Consider the following 19154-nt stretch of genomic DNA (forward strand, 5'->3'; position numbering starts at 1 on the left):
TACAGATTTTTTCCTTCAAACAAAAATAAGAGGATGAAAAAGCATGAGGCTTGTTGTTATTACTTATCAAAATTGGCCAGAATTATCTGACAACAGTAATAATAGCAATAATAATGATCCTGAAGATGATGATGAATCAATAAGCATATACATTATTTTAAGAAAGACTGGTGACAAAATATGTCCATAAACCTGAAAAATGTGAATCATGGGGAAAAAGAAGATAGATGGCCATTTCCTGAAGAACAACATAGGAGATAAGTTATCTGAGTGAACAGTGAAGTAGCGAAAAACAATTAATTTTAAAATAAGTGGATTTCCAAGGGTAGAGAGGCATGAATGAATCAGCAGATGGAAACAACAGTGATGGGGAGATGACCACTAAAACATCTAGTGACCTTTCTGGAAATGTGAGGAGCTCAGTTATTTGTGACAGTGTTTTCTCAGTGCCTCATTCCAGTGCTTCTCCAATGTCCCCCGGCCACCCCGCAGAGCCCATGCAGCACCCAAGGAGCTGTCAGCAGTTCACAGTGTCTGGATGCAGTGAAGGGCAGAGAGCACAGGTTTATGCTGTCAAGCAGCAGGATGAAATGGGATCAGACATGTCCAACACCAGTCTCACAGGCTATACATATTTATACATTAATGCATGATGGTGGAGGTGGAGATGCAAACCTCCTGGAGTGAAAAATCCTTGTCCAGAGTTACTTCAATCAAAATGCACTTTCCCACTTGTCTAATGCTCTAACATGGCTGGTAGAAGTATCACTAAAATTATACTATTTCAGCCACACAATGTAAGCGTTCATATTCATCAATACACAGTTTGATCTTTACCTCAAGAACTCACCGTCTGCACTATATATGAGGAATTTTCTCTTTCACAGTATGTACTCCCCTGTGTCAACCACCTTTTGTCCCTGGTGGTCTCATTAAAATAAAAAAAAAGTTATCCTTAAGCAAGCACATTAAGAAACAAAAAGATGTGAGGAATATAGCTGAATAATTCAAACCACTCAGATCTTTATGATCATTTTAATGCTAATAATGATGATTTGGTTTACATAATTTTTTAAGGATACATTTGATTTTTATTTTTCTTCTAACAGTTCCTAGATAAAGCATAGAATCTGACTGCCCATTTTAACAGAATAGATGCCCCCGCTTTCCCAGTCTTGTAAAAGCCTGGTCTCCTAGAGTGAGAATCCAATTTTAATGCATCAGGGTTTCTGCAGATGGTGCAAGTTGAAATGTTGGTTTTGACAAAGGGGCATCTCATTTCTAATAGATCGGGAAGAGACTGAAAATGTTCAAAATATCTCTCGAATGCAACTAAATGTTCAGTAACAAATTTTTGTCTCTTCCAAGTTACAACAAAATCAATGATCTAGAAGGGGAAAGCTCACAAAACCATTACTATTTTTCAGCCCTCCTTCACTGCCTTATTCTCTCATCACTTTGGTCATTCAGTTTCCAGCATCCTTCAGATTCTGATAGATAATTAGGAGCAGAGAAGTCAGAAAAATTCTTATAATAAAACTGCTGATTGCTAAAGAAATACAATATTTTGGCTGATGGGAGTCTAAGTCATTTTTGCAGCAATAGGTCACCTACTTTAAACAATTTTTTCTCTTGTAGTGGGTAAAATATAACTAGGCTTTCATGAGGTTACTGCCCCTATAGTAACAACAGTCCTATGGTACTTATGGTACCATGCTTCATCTTTGCATCAGCAGAAAATATCATTTCTCACTTCTGTATGTCATTCCCTTTCATGAACACACAAATCCCACAATCTAAATGTGACAGATTTTTTTTACCTATTCCCTCAGAATATCCAGTGCTGCTGATTTAGTGCCTGGAAACAAGTCTGGGAACCTCTCTGCATGCCTCCTTGGTAGGCTGGAGAAATATCTGTGAGAAGAGACTTGCAAAGATAAATCAAAGTGTGAGATACTCCACTAAACTAGAGCAATTTTTATAGCATTTAGATGATACTGCAGCACTGTTAACCAAAGTGTAAATGATTGAACAGGTGATGAATCCCTTGGAGAAAAACCCCATTAGGAGGTTTTAAATCCATTAAAAAAAACAGTATTATGCACTATAAAGAGCAACAAGATGTCCTTTCCATCCCCTTCTAATACAGCCCTCATCAGATTACTCCTATACAGTCTTCCCAAGGCATTTTATCAACACATGCCAAACAACACCTGTGTTGAATTTCAATATGATTTACAAATGAGCATTTGAAGGGAAATATTGCTGATAGTCTCCATTTTTATCCACATGAGGATCTCAGCCTAACAAAAGAATGCACAATGTAGTTATTGGCAATTGCATGTGATATACCTTTCACTTCCCAACCAGCTCTCTAAGTAGATTTGATTTCAGAAATCCAGTGAAATCCTTTTCTCCCAGGTTATGTCTCCATAAGTAACGCTGTTTAGGTTATCCATTTGCAAAGGGCCCACTCTCTGTCCTCAGGCCGTTTAATATGGACAAGAGACTTGAAAACAAGTTTTCTGTCTCTCTAGCACAGTATCTGAGTCAACAATCCTATTAGATCTCCTCAGCTGTATCCTTTGAAACTGTCCAACGTTGTTTAACTAATTAAATAACCACTGGAGCAATAACCTGGCTTTCCTCTCTCATGCTTGACTTCCCTAACCTCTTTCTTGTCCAATGAATGTTTAATTACTGAGGTAAACTGAAACATATGCAAGAGATGAGATGAGGAGAGCTCTCCCGCAGCATGTGTGATAACCTAGCTGTTCAGACAGTCTGCTGAGCAGGTGGACAACATAGGTTTAAGGATCTACTTCAAATCTTCTAAACTCAAACCTCATTACTAGGAACCCATTCTTGAAAGTGATCTGTAGATAATTAAGAGGTACAGTCCAGTTAGCTTGCACTTTTGTAGCTTACTTAAGACTCTAAGCTAATAGTTTTTACTTTCACCATCACTTTCCGTACCCTGAGATGCCCCCATGCAGTCCTCTAGGTGGTCATATTCTATTCTTGACTCCAAGCTCTATAGATAAACTTTCAGAGTTTAGAAGACTGATTTCTTTATGTCTCTGAAAATTGGTAGATCTACTTCCATGAGAATCTATTTTGTAGCCTGCCCGGTATACAGCCACTAGCTTAAAAGCTTCTGTCATCTGCTCTGACAGTAATTAAAAAAATAATATACTCAGTAGAGTGAGTACTGAATGAAAACATAATCAGTGTAGGTATACAACCTATTAGGAAAAAAACAGCGCTCTTTAGAAAGAAATACAAATTTTAGATCAGAAAATTATTTTTGGTTTTTTCTCACTGACTCTACAGGTGTTAGGGGCTATAGTCTTCCACCACAGGGACTCTTAGTTAGAAAAAATTTGAGCCATCGAATTTTTGAGCAATCAAAACCCCATGCAGAAGAATGAAATTAAGCCTCACTCTTGGCCCTTAAATCTGAGACAGATTAAAATGTAAGTAACATTGTGAATCTCTGGGTCATTTTCTGTTAGCAGCTCCCCATGAGCAATGAACTCATCCTAGGACTCAAAGCAGCAGAGGCAAAGGTCCAGCAGAGTACACACCAAAGCAAAGGATACCATTAGTTATGCCTGCAGTCTCTTGGCTCTAGCAAGTATTATTCTACATTGTGGAGTCCGTGCAGTCCTTCCCAGCAAAGAGGAGGAATGCACTGACCTCAACCAGCCCTAACAACGTGTAAATCTTGTTAAAGTGTAATTAGGATCCCATAACACTGCAACACCTTTCACAACTCCTTCCAGGGGTATTTTCTCCCATATCCATTAAATATTTGGAAACTTCAGTATTGAAACGCCCTTGTCAAAAAGACAGTAAATCCCCTGTGGAATTTTACCTGTGTCTGCTGCCCACCATGCAGGTGGCCCCTGAATGAGCACACTGCCACTTTTGTGCTTCAAGTTCTGCTTCTCTCCTGCTTTTACAGAAACTGCCCCCTCTCACTCCTAAGGTAAGAAACCAGCTGTCTGCAATTTAATTGGGACAGTGAAAACTGCTCTAGGACTTAACTACTTCAAGCAAGCAAGCAAAACCTCCTCTTAGTGACCTGCTGAGGCTGCTGCTTTTTTGACTTGAGGTTTTTGTTTGTTTACTTCTCATCCTGATGCTGCTCAGTAGTTTCTCTCCTTTATAGTCTGGGAGGTGAGCTGAGTTTTTTTTTTTTCTCTTAAGTCTCACAAGTGTTCTCTAAAATAATGCAGGTCAAGGAAATAGAAGCCTGTCTATTCTGAGGCTGAATTTGAGAAGCAAAAGCTGCTTTAACCCAACCTGCCTGTCACAAGTAGAAACTGTCACAGGTCATTCTAAAGGAAAGGAAAACTGTATATCAGGTGGATAGTCTCCTTGTCTGTTATCTCAGTTGTCAACTAGAAGGAAAAGGACCTAGGAGAAAGATGACGGCTTGCTAGGTTAGGAACAATCTTTACTGTGGAAAGAGAAATCTATTGTTAATGGTAATTATTGCAAGGTTTAGAGCCACTGTTATCTTTCCTCCAAAATATCATGAGCCACGCTTTGTTGCCTGCTGTCCTTTTGGGATTACATTCAGCAAAACAGTAAAACAAAGATCAGGATTGATTTCACTTATGTCAACAGGACTGTTCACACACTTATAATGATGTACACAATTAAGAATGTTGCTGTAAAAGTGCTAAACTACTTTTTCTTATTCTTTAATGTTGCTTATAATGTGTCCCAATGTGTCCCACTATTTCCTGCTGTTTATTTTCTGATGATAACAGTTCTTCATCTCTGAATTGCTAGTGTGCCTGTTGTAGTGAAACAGAAGTAATGAATTAGTTCACGTGGACATTCTTGTCTTTACCTGATGAAAGAGGCAATAATGCATGCAGGAAATCAGTTTCCCTCTCTCAGTGAAATATTCTATTTCAGTTTAGCATATTTTTTACACAATTTGTACACAGGTCATATCCATATCAGGCTGGCTGATGAAATCCAACCACATTTACTTCTCTTGTTACTGTGAAATGTTGTATTCACTACAAAAGAGGACATACTGCCACCCTCAAACCTACTGTAAACCTACCATTGCCAGGAACCTATAAGCAGTGTACCCAGGCTAGACTAATAGGCAATTCCTTCAGTAGGTACCCTCTCCCAGCAGTACAAGAAATGGAAGCTAAAACATGTCCCTGGCAAAGGACAGGTAAGGAACTCGCTTCAAGAGCAAACCCACATCCCAAGACCCCCCTGTGAGAACTTGCACCCACTGAAACACCTCTGACTGAATGTCATTGCCTAGGAAGGGAAGAAATTGTTCAGAAGTCATGCCTCCAAAACATATGACTCCCTCCAAAGCCCTTGAAGCCCATGGCATACAGCTGGTGTGGCTATTAGGTAGCTACCCACTTGCTTGTTTCCCCTGTTCAGTCCAAATATAGCTCTGATGCCTGGTTTCATCACCAACAGTGGCTGAATAATTAAAATCTCTCTCTGCTAGACCGAGGTAGACATCAGGGACTGAATCCAAAGGCACTAAGTGTTCCTTTACTCCATTTCCCTACGCAGCCACCCCAGCACTTTCCCCATGGCAGTGGCAGGAAGCTCCCCTTGTCTATTTACATGTCTTGTGGCTCTCATCATTCTGCAGCGTAGCAAATTGGGAACTAGGATGTCTCGGATCTATTTTCCTCACAACTCCAGTATTGAACCCCTGCTCCTGAACATGAAACTCTTGCCTTCCAGAATGCAGATTTCTATAAGTGTTCTTGCAAAAACAGGACCTTTCCCTTATGGAAGAAAATCCTTTCTTTTCCCTCACTGAGGTTCTTTCTTTTGCTTTCTTATCCTGAAGGGTTTTCTTCTTGAAACCCAGAGCACAAGAGGAAGATTCCAAAAGTCTAAAAATATGCACATACTATGTTCCAGACCAGTGTATCTGCCATTCATGATTGTTGTTCAGCAGTGGTGTAGACAAACTGTTTGAAAAAGGGACACAAGCTAAGTTCTGAATTATTTGTATGAGTATACTGAACGTTTTTATCCAACCATTCTGTGATCCTCAGCTAACACAGAAGGGACAGAGAGATGACAGCACTGCCATCTTCTCCAACGCCCACTCTCCGGCAAGATGGAAGAAACAGGAAATCTCCTCAGGGAACACATGTAATGGAGAAATGAGCTAGGTCAAAATCAGACATTCAGAAACTTCTCATATTTTGAGTAAGTATTGATATCCTTTTCCTACATTTCTATATATGTGTGTGTTGGTGTTACAATCTCTGTTGTGCATAGTATAGGATCATCATGAGCAAAAAGGCAGCATTATAATGAGGAAAAATAAGCTCTCTCATTCAGAAACCTGTGTGAACACCCCATTGTGTATTACACGAGGTCAGATGAAGAGTGTAGTGCATTCTGGGCTTAAAGTCTTCAGAAGTGTATATTGGGTGCTCATCCTTTCCATACTTTGATCAGATGAAGTGCAGATTGCATCCTATGTAGGGCTGCAGAGAAAAAAAAAAGAAAAAAACATTTCCTCAGTTCTTCTAGTCACTAAGCTAATATTATCTACGTCTTTAATGTGAAATTATTCTCTAATGATGTAACTACTGATTGCCTTTTCATATCTATCACAAACATGGCATTTATTTTCAGGAACAGCAAATGGATGGTGAGTGATCAGACAATGGAGAGCAGGAGAGTGTATATGATCATTATGTTCTGCAAGCATGAATCCAAGAAGCAGCTTTTTTGCTAGGAAGGAGACATTAAATCTTCCCTCATCTTGTAAAAATTCCAAACTTTTTTTCAGCTTTGCCTAGAGCTTCTGATTATAATTTTTTAATCTATTTTGATGTAAGTTTCTCTGCTACTTCAACAGTAGATTTTTTTAATTTGCTTGTCATTAATTTACATATCACTCTGCTTTTGTATTTCTCTACTGTTTCCCAGTTTAAAAATCTTAACTAAAATGAATGTGTTTAATAACCTTACTGCAGTCTAATAATCAATTGGAATAAATCTTCATCAGTATTTTTTTAACATTTTGAAGCCCGACCAAGAAATAACACATACACACAAATTAAACTCAAAACAAAGGAAATTAGAAAATCGGGATAATTTTTCTTGTTGCTCTCTTTTGGTTATTTATTTTGGAATTATGTTGCAGGCTTTTTCCAGGTCTTTATCTTTACTCTGTAGGCAAATAGCTTTATGAAAGTATTAGAAGTGGCCTTTTGACAGCTAAATGGGATAGAAGCAAAATTTCCATTTTATTCAAAACTGCCTTCACAAACCATGCAATTTTCTTTATCCAGCCAGTTTAAATTCAAGGCTTCTCTAGCGATATCACACTCAGTCAAATCCGACAGGTTATTTCTATTAAAGTTTGGGGTTGAATGGGCACTAACTAAAATGTTGATTCTATTGTTGATTCTATTGATTAATATTTCATTCCAGTGGCAGAATGCAGTAACTTGGATGAATTTAAGATGATAAAAATTATAATATTTCTGGAACTGAAAAACTGTTTGTTTATATAGCCAAATTGTTTAAATAAATAAAATAATATTTCTCCTGATGCCCTTAATTATATTTTTTCTGTAATTCCTTCTAATTATTTTTGCCACCATGGCCTTAATACTGTTATAATCTGTTCTTTAAAACATTTTTTGGTATACTGATATCCTGAGTCACATTTTAAATGATCAGTGCTGTTTCCCTACCATTTCCTGTTATTTTACTAAGGCAAAACAAACTTTACCATTTGAACTCATCAGGAAAACGTTGTGTATTTAACATCTTCCTGGAATCAGCTGCACTTTAGAACTTGTTTAACCTAATACAGTGTAATCTCATTTACTACTTCTTTGCTTCTTTCCCTTTAGCTGATATTCTCTGGCAAGATCAGCTTATTACTAGAGGAGAAATGAGAAAATACTAATTATTGTAGGTCCTTGATTTTACTCTTCACCTAATAATCTGCACCTGAAGAAAGACAAAAACATAAATGGTAACTGACTGCTTGTGTGAATCAAAGGATATTTAAAAAGGAGGGAGATGGCTTGTCCTCTAAAAGCATGTGTATTTTCTGCAGTGTCAGTGTAGCATTAAGAGGTAAAAATTTAACATTATAAAAGGAAATGGTACAGACAGGTAATTTTTATGCAAATACTATTTAGTTTCTCATGTATTGTTAATGTTTACCATCCTAGTGGCTAACAAATCAAAAATCATTTGAAAAATTTTATGTTATATATAACATTTCTTGACAACTGGAGTGAAGTTTACTAGCATGTAAAGGACAACTTAAAACTCTCATGGGAGAGATGTTGCATGTGAGGCTTTCCAGAGACTGTCTAGAGAGGGCAGACCTCATGTTTCAGATGAGATTGAAGCTTGAAAAGTTAAATCAGACTTCTTAACTGTTTCTGCATCAATCTTTGCCTATGGATCAATCATTTCCATCACATTTTTCACTGTAGGATTGTTACTGAGTTACATTCATCCAATTGTGTGGTGTGTTTTGTGATCAGCAATAGTTATTTGCACTAGTCTTTTGTCTCAGGAAATCTGAAAAACACTTTTGCAAAGCAGAACACAAAAGACATATTTTCAAAAATAGAGTCACAGTGTGTACACATGAATTCGAACACAGAATTTAGTATGTGCAAAATCACTGCTCAGGTAAGAATGTACCTGATGAACTGGTTGGAGCTAAATGCCCTTTGGAAAGGATGTGGAGTTTTGATACTAGTCAGGGTAATTTTGACAAATTAATTCTTAAAGTTTAAGCAGTACTAGTATTTAATTTTTCTGTCTTATCAAGAAAGTAATAAAATTGAAGCTGACATTTTGATCAGAGCCAAATTATTATCAAAGTAAAAATAGCTCTTTGTTTTGTTGTGTATAGACTGTATTTGTAAATGAGTTTCTTGTTTTACATATATTTTCACTCCAGACACTATTCTCATATTTTTATCATTTAGCGAAAGATGTGCTGCACTGTGAATTTTGGTGTAGACCTATTTCAATTTTCTTACTGCTGACTCCTTCCCTTTTTGGCTGATTTATACAGTGTACAGCTAGAGAAGGAACTGCAAATGACAAAATGGAATAGACAACCTGGAACCCGTCTTCAGAGAATATTTAAGCATTTGAGCTTAATATTTGCTATTCATGAGTATTTTTCTCCAGCTATGTTCTGTTGACCAAGTGTTTCCAGAAAGTAAATGTGGCACCATTTTAACATGAACGTGAAAAATGACATCATCAACCTATCTTATCAGAAGACCTGATGATATGACAAATTCACACGTATATTAATGGGTTTAATTTTTCTTGTTATTTAGTTGTTGCCTTAAGTTACCAACAATTAAATCAGATCTATGAGCAGCTATCAAACTTTAAATGTAGTAAAACGTAGAGAATCTCTAAGCAACTGTTCAGAAGACGTGGAGCAGAATAAAATGGAGAGGCTACATAAACCGGGAAAGAATCAACTATACTACCTAGCTTGTACTAGTTTTTCCCTAAGCATTCAAAATTGACCATTTTGAGGCCTCTATATTAGGCTACCTGTACTCTTGGTCTGAGAACAGTCAGTCTTCTGTTCCCATTTTCTTATACTTATTCAAGAAAGATAATCAATATTGTTTCTGAAATGAAACCACTGGAAAAGATAGAGTTTTTTTTTTAAAAATCCGCTCTATTTATTTTTCCAGAGACCAACATAAACTGTAGGAAAGCAGAAGTCATCTTCAGACAACAAGTTTGAACAACACCTGTGAAATGTACCTATGTCTTTCAGGCAAATATGACCATGGTGAATGGATTTTATGGCTTTGTCTTTAACATGTTTCAGGAGGGTAAATGTGTATGCTTCTTTCTAAGCTTTTTCAAGACAAAATGTTTCTCTGTGGTGGTTTGAGGTGTTGGAAGCTGTTTCAAATGGATTCAGCTGAAACTCACGTAATCTCATAGTATGGCTCTAGATGCCTTTAGACGTCATACCTGACATCCACATGCAACTTCAATAGGACAGAGATTTCCTAGGCTTATATCTATATTCTGTTTTAATGAAACTCTGAGTAACCACAGCAAGAGAAAGTCCAGGACACACAGGGAATAATACGCACTTCAGATTTTTAATAACCTTCAACAGACAGCTACATCCTCATCCATTCATGTTTAGATGTGATGGATCCACGTATCACATCACTGAGTCTCTACAGAAAAACTGCAGAAATGGTTAGTTTCAGACAGTCAATCCCATCAATTTCTCTTGTCCTGGAATTTTCTAACCTGATTTCATAACCCTGGAAACACAGCAATCTATCTAGGTGCATTGACTGGACTGAATTTACACAGGTCTTTTGAAAGATAAAGGTCACATACATACCAGGCCTCTGGACCACATTTATTAACAGCATCCACCTGGCTTTCAACATCATTAGTGTCATCTGGACCAATGCTGGAGCAAATGAAATGTGGCAGAACAAAAGACCGTTGCCAAGAGTGTAGATGTACATAAGTGATACAGAGAGAGGTTCAGCCTTATTAGCCCCTGGAAAACCACACTGTTCTACCAAGTTGGTAGCCAGCATAGCCTTTGCACAAGTGACTAAATAGTGATTTTATAACACTTTTAATTGAAGACAGAATAAAAAAGGAAATTATTGACCTGCGGTTTATTCAGCAGTGTTTGTATAGAAGGCAGAAGTTCTAGACAAAGGCATGTTTATTGCTATTTAATATTCACATTTCAGGAGCATGCAAAATCCAAACTGACGGAGAGTCCCAGGTGAGAACTATTGAACATATGTTTATTTTTGTTATTTTTGGAAATAGCTCTGTATAACTAGCTACTTTCCTACAGTTGCTTGGAATCTGCATGTCTAACTCAACTGACAGGGACTGAGGGGCTGCCTGCAGGAAATACCTGGCCTAGTGCAAATGCTTTCTGATCATGAAATTATTATACTGTCAGTGAGACCTGTATCAAATAGCTCTGAGCACAGCCAATGCTGACATGGTATTACAGAAATGGTTTCCTTGTAGCTCTCATCAGGATTTGATGACAGTCAATAAGTTTGGCAAAACTGTGCCTGTGCTCATGAGAAAATATTATGGGAGTCATTTTTGTCAACATTCTCTATTAAAAGAAATAAATTCTTAGCTTCCCTCATTTTATTCCCAAAATGTTATTTCAAAACTTGTGGGTTTTGTCCATTTTGTACAATGATGCTGAGGAAATACAGGCAGCTTTGTAGGTTAGACAACACCCCTAGGCAAACACCAACTCAATTTGCTATTATAATTGCACAGAAAAATTCATTGAGGATGAGCCAACTTGGTCTTTATGCACCAAGGAGATGTATTAGCCGGGTCTTAAATTGTTGAGAAGTGTTGCACTGATACAGACCCAGCACTTTCAGATACACATCCCCCATGACATCTCCTTCACCCTAAAACACACAGTGTGCAGCAATATCTCATTACTTTGAGCTCTCATCCTCCCAGTCTTCTGTGTGGGTTTGTATTTCCCATGATTCACCACCATTTTCTCTGTTGCTTGTTTACCATATGTGCTGTGGGAATCCTGGCATAACTAACAACACAGAAGAAATGATCCAAGTGGGAAGCCCTGGCAACAACGATGAAAGGAAAATGCGGGATATTCGAAGTTCCACAAAGTACTGTCATAATTCTTTAAGACTGAGACTTTCAAGAAAACAGAGGCTTCTAAAAGCGGGAAAAAAAGAGAAAAAAAGAGCAGCTTTTAAGGACTTTAAAAAAATATTCCAGAGAAAACTTTCAAGCAAAACTTCCTTCACTTCAGAAAAGAAAATTCTTTCCACTTTTACATTCCAGACACAGAGTGCTAAAGAGGAGACCTCCCAGAGAGAATAAACGCATGCCAGTGCAGAAAACCATGCCAGAAAGGATTTGATTTGTTATTGAGGCTTCTTCAGATTGCAGGTTTCACAGTGCCCATTCAGATACACCCTCTTGCAGAGAGCTTTGTTTAATGCATGTTTCAAAAAGGAGCTTTTCGAGCACTGGTTAAAAATAATATTCTTTTAGAACTTTGTATAGCTTATCATTTGAGCAACATCCCACTGAAAGGTTAAGTGTGAGATTCAGCTCCTTTGGATAGCAGAGACTGAGAGACTCTTTCCCCCATTGCAGTCCTCATGTGGTTGCTATAACTGCAAATCACACGTGGGGACTGAGGCTCACCTCAAATCTGAACATGCTATGCTAGAAGATGTTATTCACCCAGAGGTGAGCCAAGGGGAGAAGACACTATCTTCTACTTTCATTGCACATTTCCTCTAATTTCAACAACATCCTGCTGGAATCAGGAGACAGAGACTACAGGGGAAATGTAATATGTTGCACCAGAGAAAATTTAGAGGAGAAAATTACATTGGCAGACTCCTTCAGGAATTTTGTAGTCCTTCATCTTGTCCTATGGCAGGATGAGCTAATCTTAAACCATTCCTGACAAAGACTGGTTACACAGATGGAGACACCAGAGTATCACAGACTAAACAATTCCCTGAAGCCAGCCTCCTTTCCTTACAAAGTTTTTTCCCAGACATCTAAACCAAATCTCCCCTGCTGAAATTTAAACTCAGTATTTCTTTTCTAAGTGGGAGTTAAAGAAAAAAATTATTCATTCCTCTCTGGCAGCTGTTTCTTACATATTTGAAGATTTCTCTCATGTCTTCCCTCTTCTTCTCCTCTCCTAGATTAGATAACCCATAAATACATTTGCCCTTTCACAGTATATTGCATTGGCTAATGAAATCCAGGAACCAATTACGTAGATTACAAGGGTCTTGAATGACAGCATAACAGAGCACAATACCCAGCATTGTGTCTGAATGAACAGCATGTGAATACTTATTTAACATCAGTATTTACCTATGGTGCATTATAGTTTTATCTAATTAATTACTTTATGAAGTGCTTGATTATGATAGCAGTGAATGCCTTTCCTGCTCACTCTTATCACTTGCTTAAAACTATTCTGTTCAGCTGAGATATACATACAGCTGAGAGCTCATTTAGATATTAGGTACCAAACACTGGATTCTCATTCCTGGGTTGTTTTTTTTTCTTATTTTTTTTATTTTCAGAACCTGTTATCATCATAGCTACTAAATAAGACCTCCTAATAACTTCAGCAGATCAGATTGTTCACAAGTTAAACGCAGAGGGGAGAGGAGGGAGGAAGAACAGCCTGAATTATTTATTCATTTCCTCATTTTTAAGATCTTTCTCATCTCTCTTTATGCCAAGCCTTCAAGATGTAATTGGAAATGTTGGATACACTCCTTCAAAAATGTTCTCTGAACAAATTAACAAGTACCATTCTGTGAAATGAATGGATCACAGAGTGCAACACTTCTTTGAAGGAAAGCAGGCAAGCTGATATTCAAGTATTTGGTCTTTTATTGGTCATCATTCAGTTCCTCAGCTCATTTTTGGAAAAGGAATTATTTCTTAATTGTTTCCAAAGCAAGATTCTTTATGCAGTTTTCATAATATAAATTTTAATTGAATGTTTTAAATCCTGTGTAAGGTTTCATTCTAAAGATATTCACATCTAGGAGATGCTTTGGTCTTTGTCAAATGTACAGTCATTCTGCTGTTTTGTAAACTATCATTTCATTAGGATTCTTGTTCCACAATCATGCATACATAGCAGCCTATATTTTTAACGTGTAAAGGGTAAAATTATAACAGAGAAATAAAACTCCAGCAGATCTAAAAGGCTAACAGAAAAATAATTTTCTTGTCTAAAATGAGGTACATAATTCACATGTTATTTCCTGGTATCCTTGTCGTGTAGCAACAAATTGCTCATGTGTGAGCTGAGTTACATAGTGTTTATCCATGCACACGGATGTTGGGTTCAGCAGAGGTCTGACAAAAGTGTTTCACGCTTATGTACTGAGCCTGTGAGCTCTGTGTTGTGTCACAGCAGTGTGATTGGACCTCCCAGGATCAGCATGGGTAAAAACAAGCTTAATGACTCAATTTTCTATTAGTCCTAACAGAATAGTGAAAATGTCCTCATGAAGCATCCTGGATCTTTATATCAATGATGAGCTTTACATTTATGTGTTTTATATGTAGCACCATTGTACCAATACCGGGCCAGAATCAGAGAAAGGAAGCCTTCAATCCACATGCATCTGAAAGTTGAGGGTTTCATAGCAGCAGGTTATGGTGCGTCCACTCACACCCAGGGATAATAGCTGGGAACTCCTGAAAAATATTTGGTTGTGGGATATGAAAGAAACAGAGGGATTTCAGGAGAATGATGATTGTGTGTAAAACATCTGTTATAGGTCTAAAGTGACAACTGGACTGTATAATGCTTTCACTTCAAAACAGTTTAGCATTTATGGGGCAATGTGGGGAAATAAGACACATCCTCTAATGCCAGATCTCAAGGAAAGAGCAACAATAAGGTAGATTCTAAGAGAAACTTCGGAGAGCTGAAGTTAGTTCCTGAAGGATCCAGCTGTGAAGAATCTGGACAGCACTATCTTTTGCAGACTGTGAATCATTCACAGAGGCACCAGCTCATAACCTGAAGGTCACACTGATGTTTGCTCCCACAGACAGCACTCCCTGGATAGTAAAGGAGTAGGTTTGCCCCAGATGTCTCTACCTCAAATGCCAGAATATTGGCTGACTGATTTAAGCAGAATAAACAGTAGTATATGAACCTAAAATAGTCTGTGCAAGGGTCATCCTCCTTCTGCTGCTGGTAATAAAACACAAACATTGCAGGGAAAAGACCCTCAGACCTCCTATATAATCCAGGTACTAGGATGGGATTTCTCCTAGCAAAGGTTATATTCAGATAGCAGAAAAAAAAATATTGTCACATATAAAATTCCATGCTATTATTTTCCAGATTTAAATGAACGGTGAGGCTGAGCACAGAATAATAATTAAATGTTGTAGTAATTATATTGATTAATACTGGGATCATGTCTGTCCTTTGTAATATAAATTGAAGGACAACTAACAACGTATATGTGTGGTTATGACATTTCTTAAAATGCCTTGAGAGATTAAAATCACTAGATAAATGTGAGTCATTACACGGTTATCTTTGTGTTTTCCTCTTTAAAGATTTTTTTTTTTTCAGTGATCTTGAGAAATAGGGGAAAGAGATGATGTTTGGAAGCTTTTATGAAAAGTCCTTGTTTTTTTCCTCCCTGCTTCAACATCTAAGCAAAGAGGATCTGAAGAGACAAACAAAAACATTCTTGTCTTTTGAGTTCAGAGCAATGCACACAGCCGTGGAATATATTCCTTTGCTCATATGCAAGGTGGCCACTGTCACCTTGCAACGTTCAGCCCTGGGGGCCAGCTATCTATAACCCAAAGTCTACTTCAATTCAGCCCAGCTGCGTGACCTTGGCTAAGTTTTCTGAGAAAATTGTTGCTAAGGTGCAAGGAAGTTCATGAGAAACAGTCATGCAAGATAAGAAAAGAAAACACAGACAAACTTGTGCTTGTTGAGACGGTGATAATGAAGAGCTCAAGGATTCACGAGGAAAAATACTGACTGAAGAACCTGAAACTCCTAAAGGGAAAAAAAAAAAAAAATCCAAACAACAAACCAAACCCAGAAAAATAGAAAGGTAAGAATCAGAAAATGTTTGACTGACAAACAACCCCTTCCTAAGAGTGATAGCTATCTGCATTTTCTCACCGTTCTCACATTTGCCTGGCCAGAAAGGACAGCCCAGGTGACTCGACAGGGGTGATGAGCTCAATAATGTGGAGACTCATAGCACTTGAGTCTTACCTCCTGAACTCTAGCAAATAACCAATTTTACTCTTAAACTCAATAATATCCTGACTACAGATACTCTGCTTATGGGGAAAGGCACCATACAAAAGTGACCAAGGGAGGGATGGAGGGAAGGTTGCCATCTTTAGCAGTTCTATTTTGCAGCTCCTAGAAGCTCAGTCATGCACAGGATTGTGCCAGCTTCTGTCCAAGCACAGAAAAAGCACTGAAAGACAGCTCCTCCCCAGAGAACATCCAGCCAAAATGCTCATCAAGTGAGGCTTTGACCCAGTAGACTTCTGCATTGTTAACAGAAGTTTTGTTTAACAAGGCAGTGATATGAACTCATCCCACTGAAAAGGTGGCACAGAAAGGGCAATGCCTTGGGACAGCATCTGAGGATGGAAGAGATCTTGGCAGTTTGGCTGTTTTCTGGCTAGAGATCAGGTATATGAGGTTGAATGAAATGTCCTGACTTTTAATAGGGAGACAATTCAAACCAAGTTAAAGTCATCATGAGTTTTTCCAGAAATTTCAGGAACCTTTTGAAACTAAGAATCCCAAGGACTCCTGTGTTTTCCAACTGAAAATGTCATGTCTGTAGTAGCAGTAACACTGTAGTTGTGAAAATCCAAGGATATAAGCAAGGAAAATTTTGAAGGAAGCGGAACATATTTTACTAACATGTAATAATCTCAGTAATAGCACCTGATTTTCAATTGACTAACTCTGTTTCAGATCCAAAGAAGTACTTGTATGCTTGAAATATTGTCTGCCTGTATTTTTCTCTCATTTATATCAACTGATCTAATAACATCTATTACATTTGCCAACAAAGCTTCTTGTGATAATATAAATATTTCCTGTCTTTTCCTATCTATTTATATTCTGTGCTCAGGAGTGATAGAGACCACATTGATGAGGTAGCTAAAAAACTGGTGACACCAAAATTTCTTGTTAATTTATACTGATTTTTAAAGATAAAAACAAAAACAGAAGTTCTGAAATGTCAGAAAGTTCTAGACTAAATTATTCTAGGAATCAAACTTGGAGATTTTTCAGGATTAAAGTGACCTCCTGTGTCAAGAGATCTTTCTATTTTACAAAACCAAGTGTCTAAAAATAAAAACATTTTATTTTTTTTTCAACTTTTCTGTTCATCCAAGGTTTTCCTACACACGAAAAAACTTTGATACACCCAAATCAGTTTCTGGATTTCTGCATTTATTTATCAGAACTGCAGAAGCAATAAATGATCAATTATTCTAACAGCTCAAAATCTCCTTCATATGGGCAGGAGAGTATTCATGTCTGACAACTTCTTCTGTATACAGGCCAGATCAGATGATCCCCTCCCAAGAACATATCATGAGATATGCAACGTTTACTTGTGAAAGCACTTCATTATTCTCCACCTGTCAGACAGCAGTTTTGTTACACCATATTTTTTCTCCTAGCAATTTACTTTCTTCTGGATTGCTGTGCAAATTCTCTTACAGAAGCTGAAAAATGCTGGACCCTTATCAAAATGTGAAGGATGTTAGTATAATGCTCTCCAGGATAAGGGGGTAAATCTATGCGTATTTGGTCTGGTGTATATCTGTAAGGGTTTGTGAAAACACTAGACAGAAGCATCTGTTAAATAATCATCTACTTCAAGAGGACTATGTTCTTATTTTCTTGGTAGGGTAAAGAGAAGAGCTGGAGCTCCTCATGATAAATATTGCACTTAGTAATTAAATTTTCATATTTACAAGGTCCATGTAGTAAAACTTCTAAACTAAATAGTCTTCATTTGCATACATTTCAATCTAAAGGGCATGGTTAGAGGACAGTATCTCCAAGACAATAATGAGCTGTTTTCATTAACTATGCCCTGATGATTACAGCAGGCTTGTACTTCAAGAGTTGTGAGACAGTTACCCAGGCGAGACCAAAGAAATAATTGTATGTCTTTATTTATCTCCTGTTCCATGTAAGTCACTGAGCTAGAAGATATTTCCTACCCCTGGGTTGATGTACTAAGGAACCTCTTGAAAAAGATTTAATTGAACTTGAATATGGTGTGGATAAAGGATCAGGAAATTAAGTCTGATTTCAGTTATAGCTCTGGAAATCTGGAATAATGCAAATGAAGTATTGTAGAAAAAACAGACTTTAATTTTTTGCCTTTACAATCCTCAGCATAAAGAGATCATCTAATTCACTTGATTTCTCTTACTGTTGCCAATATGTTTAAAATTATGTTTAAAAATACCAAAGGAATTGATATGCTTTTTCCTAACCTTGCAATTGTCCAGTTTTTTTTAAATGTAATCTTCCAATGTATCTATCACAGTATAAGAACTTTTGAAGTTATATTTGGAAAATTTGTGATTGAAGTGTAACTGATCTTCCACACCACAAGGTGTGGATTTATTTTCATGTTTTTCTATCAAAAAATGATATATTGTATTTTTTACTTCATCAAGTCTATCTGATTTGAGTTTGACAAGTACATATTTTCCTCCATACTGCCTAGCAATTATCACTGAATAGTAGAATATAGACCTATAAAGGCCTTCAGTCAATCATATTGTTCATCTTTTGCCCTCCATAGATCAACTAGATCTTTGTTATTCCAGAATAGCTTTTGTCCAGCTTTCTCTTTAAAGGCTTTAATGATGATAGAGTTTCCACAGCCTCCCAAGGCAATCTATTCCAGTACCTAATTATCCTTACAGTTACAAAGTTGTTTTTTTTAATGTCTAAGTTAAATTTCCCTTGCCACTATTAAAAAGGCCATTACTTTTTGTACTATCCACAGTGGACATGAAGGAAAGATTATTCACTTGTCTTTTGCAACAACCTTCTATATATTTGAAGACCACTAACACGCTCCTTATCCATCCCTCTCGCGCGCGTGCTCTCAGTCAAGCAATTAAAATATATTCATGTTATATTCATAAGCTATGTTCTCAGATCTTTCTTACAGGTCGTGCTTCTAGGGTCTTACATCATTCTTGGTGAACTCTGGATATTCTTTAAATGGTCCATACATTTGCCAAATCACTGTTCTTAAAACAGAGCACAATGTTAAAGCTGGTGTCTCAACATTCACTCTGTCACACAAATAACTTTAACAGTATTTGGGCAGCTCTAAAAAGAAATATTCTAAGTTGTACCTTTCTATCACCGTTTATAATTAATATGTCTTTATAGCAGATTCATACTCTGCCAGTGTTTTGAAGGTGTAGAAAACAGGGACAATTCTCAGTCCTGGTTTATACCAACTCAGGATCTTCTTTACCACCCTCATTCAAGCTAACCAGATGTTCATCCACTG

The sequence above is a fragment of the Manacus vitellinus genome, unplaced genomic scaffold, assembly GCF_001715985.3.
Source record: "Manacus vitellinus isolate BGI_N305 unplaced genomic scaffold, ASM171598v3 scaffold_22_pilon, whole genome shotgun sequence".
Classification (NCBI taxonomy): Eukaryota; Metazoa; Chordata; class Aves; order Passeriformes; family Pipridae; genus Manacus; species Manacus vitellinus.